This window comes from Haliotis asinina, chromosome 10 (genome assembly GCF_037392515.1).
Source record: "Haliotis asinina isolate JCU_RB_2024 chromosome 10, JCU_Hal_asi_v2, whole genome shotgun sequence".
In the NCBI taxonomy this organism is placed as follows: domain Eukaryota; kingdom Metazoa; phylum Mollusca; class Gastropoda; order Lepetellida; family Haliotidae; genus Haliotis; species Haliotis asinina.
In genome coordinates, this window is record NC_090289.1 from 39,841,910 (window position 1) to 39,851,983 (window position 10,074).

Sequence of the window (10,074 nt, forward strand, 5' to 3'; positions counted from 1 at the left end):
TTCCATGCCCACTGCAGTCTCAAGCGCTTGTGTTGCTCAGTCATGTTGATTCCAACCAATGGACGGCGGCTTTTTTAGACCAGCCGATTTGAGGCGATTACGCACTGGACATGAACAAATTCCGACGTTTGTTCTTCGCCTGAATTCCGTATTGATTTTCGAGAAGGATTTGAACCTGTCTCGCAGAGCAATAAGGCGTAGGGTCCGGTCATCCCGTGGGGTGGTTTTTCTTTCTCCGTCCCCGACTACGCCTCATTTTGACGTCACCAGTCGCTCTATAGAGATGCCAAAGTCTGGATATCACGCTAACAGACTTGTCAAAAATTGTTGCAACCTGTCGTAATGAGCTTCCACCATTAACCATGCCAATTTCCTCCCACTTCTGTGCCAAAGGTAAGTACTGTCTCGCCATGTTAACAATGTTTTTAACAGTGCACATGCATTGTGTGTGACAGTGCGCATACATGTAACATGTAGATCAAAGTGCATGTAACTTCAGGAGCATGTAGTGCACGTGCATGGAAAGCATTATGGTGAGTTTGAGTGAACTTCTCTTCACGAAAACGATAATACACGGTGAAATGCCCTAAGAAACATGCGTTCGCTTAAATTTTTCCATGGGTATATTTGGTGTTTCACTCGGTAACATTTAGATAGTAAAATTCAGACTAAAGAGCTACTCATTGACCACTCTCATGTTTTAACGACAAGTGACTGCACATTTCCACTGCCACCGGAACAACCATTTCTTCGCCACTGCAGTGATGACTGCCCGGACCATCCCAAGACTTCGCCGTATTCACCCCAACACAGCTGGGCAACGTTTACGTCATCACGGGATCAGACCACGACGTCCCGCCATATACAACCTATTCTGACACAACGACTTCGACAAGCTCGCCGAATGTGGTGCCGCAATCATGTCCGCAGACCCTTGTTTTGGTGGAGAAATGCTGTTTTTGCAGAGGAGTACAGGTTTAACATTCCCCATATTTCCTATTAGGTTTCCCCGATGGAGCATGTTTGGGGCGAGATGGATCGACGTCGTCCTCATCCGCCAGATACCGTCCTTGACCTTGTATCAGAACTTGAGAAAATCTGTTGTGACATCCCACAAGCTTTCTGTGCGTCGTTGATGCCCCGCTGTTCTCAATCCCGATAGTGGAAGTACCCTGTATTGAGCTTGTGACATGGCCGTTTGGCTCCTGCCCAACTTGTGGACTCGTGACATCACTGTGATTGACTTTTCAAATGAAATTCTTCCAACTTATGGTCTCATGATCCCTCCATTGAAGTTTGTATGTACCTTTGATATTGTTATCGTACTTATCACAAGAGATTATATTTTGACAACGCACGCTTTTCTTTTTGTTGCTAGTATAGTACATGTTTCTGACTGATTGCATGTTAAAAGAAGACAGGATTTAGAAACACTCATGAGTGAAATGATGTGGTTCCAGTTATTTTCGGAACTTAAATGTTTAATGTTATGCGTGTCATATCGTCTACCCAACAATGGGTCATGTCAGTTCACTGGATAATTAGTTATACTCTTGATATAGCAAAGCATATGGTTTGGCTGGGAGAATTTACATCAAGATAGTTTTACTCATTTTCACAACGTACGTGGCCTGATTATTCATTACAACCTACAAAATGTTATTACTGAACTGACTAGAGTAACGCCTGTTTCATCCTCCTTGACTGATCCCTTTATTTATCTGAGGATTGTCCATACAAAGACGCGGGGGTCGTTGAATTCACGTAAGATATTATATTAGTGATCAGAAGGGAACCTATGTCTATATTTCAAACATTGTAAATGTCAACAGTGCATACAAGTAGCAAGTTTGGTTGTATGAAAGCGGTAATTATGATGCGTTAGATAATCTCATGTGGGAGATTCTCTCAAGGTCTGTCGCAAGGTCAAGGACGTTATCTGGCGGATGAGGAAGACGGCGTAGACGTCGATCCAGCTCGTCCCAAACATGCTCCATCGGGGAGAGATCTGGTGAATTTGCACGCCAAGTCAGCAAGTAAACCCTTGCCGTATGAGGTCGGACATTGTTCTGTTGGAATGTTAACCCACGGTCATCACGCTACAGAGAAGGAACTGCCGCAGGTCGAAGAATCTGATCCATGTCGCCCAAACCGGTTACATTGCCCCGAACAATCACCAAAAGAGTTCCATGGCGTGCTTTTATTCCATCATCACTGAACCACCACCAAAGAAATTCCTCTCCAAGACTCAGGCCTGTGCATAACGTTCTCACACACGTCTACAGGCACGCTGATGTCCATCACCTGGACTCATCTGTGAAAACAGCCATTTCTCCACCAAAACAAGGGTCTGCGGACATGTTTCGGCACCACATTCGGCGAGCTTGTCGACGACGTTGTGTCAGGATAGGTTGTATGGCGGGACGCCGTGGTCTGATCCCGTGATGACGTAAACGCTGTCCAACTGTGTTGGGGTGAATACGGCGAAGTCTTGGGATGGTCCGGGCAGTCATCACTGTAGTCTGAAACCTTTAGCGAAGGTGGGTCACTCCTATCCATCTGTCCTGTCATGTGGACGTCCAGAACGTGGCTGATCGATGACGTCATTTGTGTTCTGGTAGCGTCTCACCAGTGCAGAAATGGTGTTCCTGTGACAGTGGAAATGTGCAGTCACTTGTCGTTAAAACATTCGACCACGGACCATATGCATCCCAATGGCCTCATGGCGCTGTGCAGACGTTAGCCTTAGCGTGCTATGCGTTTCAACAGCCGTTTCGTTTTCTTGAGCGATTGCAAGGGCAGGGGTTGAGCTGGACGAGCTAAGAAATGGAATCTTTACCTATTTCAAGCAACACCAAAAGTCCCGTGAAACCTGAACATAACCGACGTCGAATCTCAAGTGAGACCTAAACCCAAGCAAACCCTGCACACAACTGACCGGTTCGACCGTGGTCAAGAGCACGTGTTCTGCCTCACGTGAAAAGTCATGCTTCTCGGTAAGCGGCGAAGCATGGTGCGTTTACGCGATCCGTTCCAACAGTTTTGGCATGAGAGGTGTAATGTCATGTGGATGAGCCGAGTGGTAAGTTGAAGGACGACAGTTGATAAGAGTTTCTGCCCAGAGAAAGCAGTCACCTACTCTTCATCTGTGACATCACCACCACTGAGGATAGCAAAGATGGCACGTTTTGCAGCTTTGTGGTTTAAAACACTCCTCCGAAATGTGAGGCATTAGGGGGATTGAAGCATCATTCCAAGTAAACGCAGTCTCAGTACGTTCCGTTAACTCCACTACTGAGTCTAACAAAACCTTATGGGAGGTCGTGTCAGGTAACTTTTGAGATTGACCAATCAGAACACAGCTTACCAAATCGCGAAAGTGCACATTCGCACATACATTTAGAACATTTACCTCGGAAAGGTTGTACCCGAACGATTCCGAATGCTATTTTCCATACGATCGCTACAGGGTAATGTACATGGAGCAGGCTGCAATATTGTCAAAAGTGAGTAAACCGTCGCTGAAAATATTTAAGGGTGTGAGTCTGCTTGTCAGTTAGCACATGGTAACCATGTCATCAAAAAGCCCTAAGCACATATACTGAAGGCCAAATACCTGTGGTTTATGCGGATTTTCGCTTTTTCAGGGACCACTGTCAGTGACTGGCGAATTTTTCCCGCCAAACCCTAAACAGTAGCCGTTTCTGATTGGTTAAATCCGTTCGGCCTTCTCGCGTTTGACTGAACGGTCATGGGTCACTCAAAGGTTACCGAACGCGACCTCCTACTAGGTTTTGTTAGACTCAGTAGTGGAGTGTAACGATAAGTACTGAGACCAAGTTTACTCAGACCAGAGATCATATATGGTCTGATTGAACTGATCGACTGATTGAAGCACAATTTTATTCCCTTGTTTGCGAGTGATTGTCTAACTGCACTCTCATCAAGAAGGAGGAACAGTTCCGTCAATGTTTTAACAGACCCAAGTTGATAACATTATGAAATACTACTAGCTCAGGAAGACCTCTTTTGTTTACCATCCGATATGAGGCATTGAGAAAAGAGCCGTATCCATGCCACATTCATGGCGATTTGCGTCACTTATCTCATTAGTGATAAAATTCTCCTTCAAGTTTATCATCTTTTGATTCAGACAATTAGGGAGAAACCTGTGAACCCATGCATTCACTCGTGTGAGTCTTCTCCACGAGGAGAGAGGTTTCCAGTCGCCTTGAGTCATACGGCACAGTAAGAAAGTTTGATCAATGAAGTGTATTTCTGTTCATCTCTTTCAGGGCATCCTCTTTTGTTGACTTCGGTTTAGTTTCATGCCATTCACTTTCATCTCTCAGTAAGAAGGCCCTGACGATGACAACGAACTAGTAACCAACTGTTGAGCTATGGCACCTCGAGTAATCAAATCAGCTGGATGCGCATGTCGGTAATCACTGGACTGCCTGTCCAGACTCGGTTATTTACAGATCGCCGCTATATTTCTGGAATATTGTTGACAGCGGCGTAAAGCCACACGCAGTCACAGTACTGAATGTGATTTTACTGGCGCTTCATGTAATTCGGTGATTAATACGTGGCCTCATTGAACGGCTCACGCGATGACCCAACGATGTGGCTTGCTGATGACATCACCGTCACCATCTAGTTGTGTAGGTGAATAACCCGCGGATAGCGAACCTCTTGGGGGTGTTGTGACTCTGGGATGTCCACTTCTGGATCAATCACATGCCTGTCATATTGAAACGTATGGTGGCTGATTCGTATGGTGGCTGATTCGGGCCATCGCTTTATCGCCCGGCAAAATCAAGGCGACATCGCGACAAAGCGATAGCACGACACGACACTGCGATACGGCGACACGATATAGCGATATTGCGATAAGGCCAGAAAACGAAATAGCGAAAACACGACACGAAATAGCGATAACACGACACGAAATGGCGATAACTAGACACGAAATGGCGATATCCCGACACGAAATGGCGATATCACGACACGAAATGGCGATATCACGACACGAAATGGCGATAAAACTGGGCGACATTGCGATATTGCGATAAAACGAAAAGGCGACATTGCGATATAGAGACACGATATGGCGATACAGCGATATTGCGATAAAGCGATACAGCGACATTGCGATATAGCGACAATGCGATATTGCGATATAGCGATACAGCGACATTGCGATATGACGATATTGCTCCCTTTCCATTTGTGAAATGTGGAAAAGTGGATAAGTTTATTCACTTTTAGAATCTAATATGTGAAGTATGGGATTAAACATCTGGCTAATAAAAAATAATGTACATGATTAATGTTCATGGGTTTCAGTCTATCTCTACAGATATTTTTAGATTAAGAAAGTCTGGGTCTTGTAGTTGTTATTGCATGATGCCTCTGGAAGACGATTTGGAAACAAACAGTTAAACTCATGTGTGGCCATGGTAATGTGCACAAAAGGATTAATGAAGCTGATTTCCCGTATTCCGAAAGTCTACGTCTTGCCGTGTCAAGTTAATGTTTAGTACTAATGTCATGATTTTTATCAGTTCATAATTTATTTATTTATTTATTTATTTATTTATTTATTTATTTATTTATTTATTTATTTATTTATTTAAAATAAGAACCTTATCTTTTACTTGTTAAAGTTAACACTTTCTCGATTTGGTTGTAGCTTAGAAGTTCGTTTTAAAGTACGATAATGATAAATTTGTGGACGTGGCCGATAATACCGCTTAACCGTTATATTGCCATACGAGCTTCACAGTACTATATTTCGCAAACCGGTTCACCCGATACGATCTGCCATTTTTGTGATGTAGCCAAACTACTAATAATATTCGTATTTCCTCTATATCATTATATATTAATACACTCCGTACTGGGTCCTCTTATGTTCCTTGTTTAGATAAATGAATCACTTATTGGTATCAAGCAACATACTTTTATTTGCTGATGATACCTCCCTTTACATAATCATACGTAACCCCACCGATGCACCAAGAATATTGAACAGTGATCTTACTAATCTGTCTGAATGAAGAAATGAATTGCAGGTGCCGTTTAGTCCCCCCAAACCAGTGACAACGTTATTCACTGAAAGGCAATACCTAGAGCGAAAACAGATTTAATGATGGATGACTATCATAAACATTTAGGGCTACGATTTCAAAGCAATGGTATATAGAATATGCAAATCGAATATCAGGTAAAGAAACTAGTCCTGTAATATATTGCTTTTGGAGTCTTAAATATGCACTAATAAATTAAACAGAAAGACTGTATATATCATTCCTCCTTCCTGTCTTTGAATACTGTGACTTCATTTGGGACAACTGATCCCAAGAACAAGGATCAGTACTAGAAAGATTACACCTTGATGCTCATCGTACCTAAAGGGAGGCCATCATGGGTATCAGTCATTAAACAAATGACGAAGAAACATGTATGCCATCTCTCTTCCAAAGGAGAAAGAATCATAAATTGTTTATTTTTTATAAGATGGTACATGTTTAACGCCAGAGTACTTAACAAGATAAGCTCCACAAGAAGTGGGTAAAAATACTCACTATTTCCTTCATAATGCCAAAGATACTCAAGACAGCCAGAACAAAAACAGCTGGACGAGTTTAACACTATAACACTCTCTTCTTCCATTAGTCATACAAGGCTACAATAATCTGAACGAAAATGTAAATCGGCAGAGTTATTGTCTAAATTTAAATTATATATTACTTATTACACTCTCATTTTCAGAGCTATAAATACTTTAATTATTGCCACGATCTTTTTCCAAATTATCATGTCCAAACTGAGACTCGAGTTCCAAACATTAGAGCAAAGCATTCAGAAACATGTTCATTTGATCTCTCCTACAATCACACCTGATTAGCAACTGACTAGTGGCATTGTTTCAAAAGAAATGTAACAATAATTTTATGACCTTAAACCATGTGTTCCACTTTCACAATGTATTGCAATACATATTGCAGTACGACGACGTATATCACAAAACATCGCTATACGAACATTTTGGTAACACCCAACCCTGCTAATGTCTATTTAGAGAAAATCGGTAAATATCTCAAATATTTCTACATTTAGTGCAATATTTTTTGTCCTTATGTATGGAACAATGTGTCGACGTTGTTCCATTTTTCTTTAGTTAGTGGTAATATGACGCCGCAGTTACACAGATGGTAAGAGATAAGAGGTACGTTTTAAATAGTAATAACCACCCCACCATTCAAATACAACACTGACATGGTCAGAAAGCAAACAAACAAACAAACATACATGTTTTTATCTGTTTGTTTCCAAATCGTTTACCAGAGGGACCATGCTATAACAACTACAAGACCTACACTTTCTTAATCCATAAATATCTTTAGAGACAGATTGAAACCCATGTGCATTAATCATATACATTGTATTTTATCAACTAGATGTTTCACCCAAAAAAACATTTACATCCCCGTAAATTGTACCTTTCCAGTAAAATTCTATTGCTCTAGCCCCAACAAACCTAAACTAAAGTCAATTCCACCCAATTTTGTACCAAATTGTTTAATCTAATCATGTGTAATATTGTATCTCGGACTGTTTAATTGGGCTGTCTCCTCAAACGCTGAAGGTCATCAGTGGGTCCACAATACTGTATTCGGCGTCAAATATATTTTGCTTTAAATTCTTTAAATTCTGAGAGTGACTTACTATACTTACTGAAATTAATTCAGTGTACAATGTAATATTTTCTTATATATAGATATAAGAATATAAAGTCTTCTACAACTTTTCTTTATGATCATATTTTCATTTCGTAAAGAAGAAGAAAAAAGGCACGGTATGATGCCAAATCCGTTCTGGTGAAATCCTATAGCCTACAAAGTTAGCATGACCATGGCCTGCACAACTATCACACTTTGAAATATGTCATCACTCATCGTGCTTTTGGATGAGCTATAGCTATTTCTGTAAACTGGATGTTTTTACAAATGCGTTTATCTCACATACTCCACCTATCACATTCTAAAACTGAATCAGCTTACCCGCTTTTCCATATTTCATAAATGGAAAGGAAGCAATATCGCAATATCGCAATGTCGCTGTATCGCCATATCGCCATATCGTGTCTCTATATCGCAATGTCGCCTTTTCGCGTTATCGCCATATCGCAATGTCGCCCAGTTTTATCGCCATTTCGTGTCGTGATATCGCCATTTCGTGTCTAGTTATCGCCATTTCGTGTCGTGATATCGCCATTTCGTGTCGTGATATCGCCATTTCGTGTCGGGTTTTCGCTATTTCGTTTTCTGGCCGTATCGCAATATCGCTATATCGTGTCGGCGTATCGCAATGTCGTGTCGTGCTATCGCTTTGTCGCAATGTCGCCTTGATTTTACAGGGCGATAAAGCGATGGCCCGAATCAGCCACCATAGAAACGTGTAAAGATCCGAATTATGGTTTGTCTTTTGCAACCCAATGTCCTTGCAGTATGGCCGTGGGAAGTACCAATTTGTGACACTCCTGGGGATCGGGAAGTGATTGTTCAGTCTTCACGACAAACAGGTGTCATACCCATGGTGGAAAAAGCGCTGGTGCATGAGACAATACTCACAATGTTTCCAAAACTTCGTTCAAAACACATACAAATGTATTTGGTTGCATTTTGGCAAATGAAACATGTTGGTTGCGTTCTGTACAATCAATGCTCTACAATAATGTTATTAGTTAGAACACGCAACGATTCCACCTGTGTATTGTCTTTTACTCGCCAATGTGTGCGCGTGTGTGTATGTGTATAAGTGTTTGTATGTATGTGAGTGTATGTCCGTGTGTGTATGCATGTATGTGTGCGTGTGTGTGTACAAGTGTGCGCATGTATGTATGTATGTATGTATGTATGTATGTATGTATGTATGTATGCATGTATGCATGTATGTATGTGTGTGTATGCGTGTGTGCGCGAGTGCGTGTGCATGCATTCCATAGAGCTGTTAAATTTACACTTTAAGCACAGAAATCTTCCAGTGTCCTATCATAAAGCGTCGACTGGTATTTGTCAGCTGAAGTTATGAGCTGACAAGATTGTGCAAACATGTCCAGATTTATAGAATCTAGGCGCTTCTATAAAGGCAAACTGGGAAGTTAATTTTAGAATCGGTTTATGCTATTTATTAATAGTATGCGCGCGGTAACGAGCAAGGCCCAGCTTGATCGAAACAATTAACAATGGTTCTCATGCACGTGGCGAGGGTACATGCAAATGGGCGATTTGCCAACATTTCAGTTCTAATCTCATCTAAAAATTTTCATATTTAAAAATGCAATCTTTAATCCTCGCAATGACATGAGCGCCTGTGAACAGCAGACCAGAGGCTAATGGATGAATGACTTTCTCGGCACTTGTGCACGTGCTTCTCCAACACCTGGCTGTGCCTTTCCCTGCACTCGTCCCTCATAATAAACAGTGAACTGTGTCAATATTTTAATGATAGCTTGTTAAACAACTTTTTTCTATTATTAGGACAAACATTCTGTAAAAACCTCACAGAGCTGGTATGATGTTTTGATTATGATCATCATTTCATTGAGGATGTTATACTTAATAGTTTTTGAGTTACATAGCAGTACATTATTCATTCAAATGGTTCCTTGATATTATTTTTTAAACATATTATATTTTAAACACACTGAGTTGCTTCAGGACCACTTTCTCCGTTAGTTTAGAAAGAAATGGGAGGTTTGATACCGCTCTAAGATATATAAGTTTTGATACGGGTCTGCAGTTTTAAGTACCAGGGGACTCAGAGAAGATGTCTTGAGTACAGGGGTCTCGAGCGCCTGCTTGAAACAGTGAGGCTGTCTTCACTACAGGCAAACGCTGACGAATTAAGCACGTAGGCACTGGGTCAAGTTGACACGAGTTGCTGGAGGTCTCTTAAACAGGTTTAATGACATCTGATTCACAGACTTGGTAGAAATGGTTCTGTCCTAAAACACGAAAGTGACTGTCATACATTCAAGGGGTCTGGTGTGATGATGTCTGATTA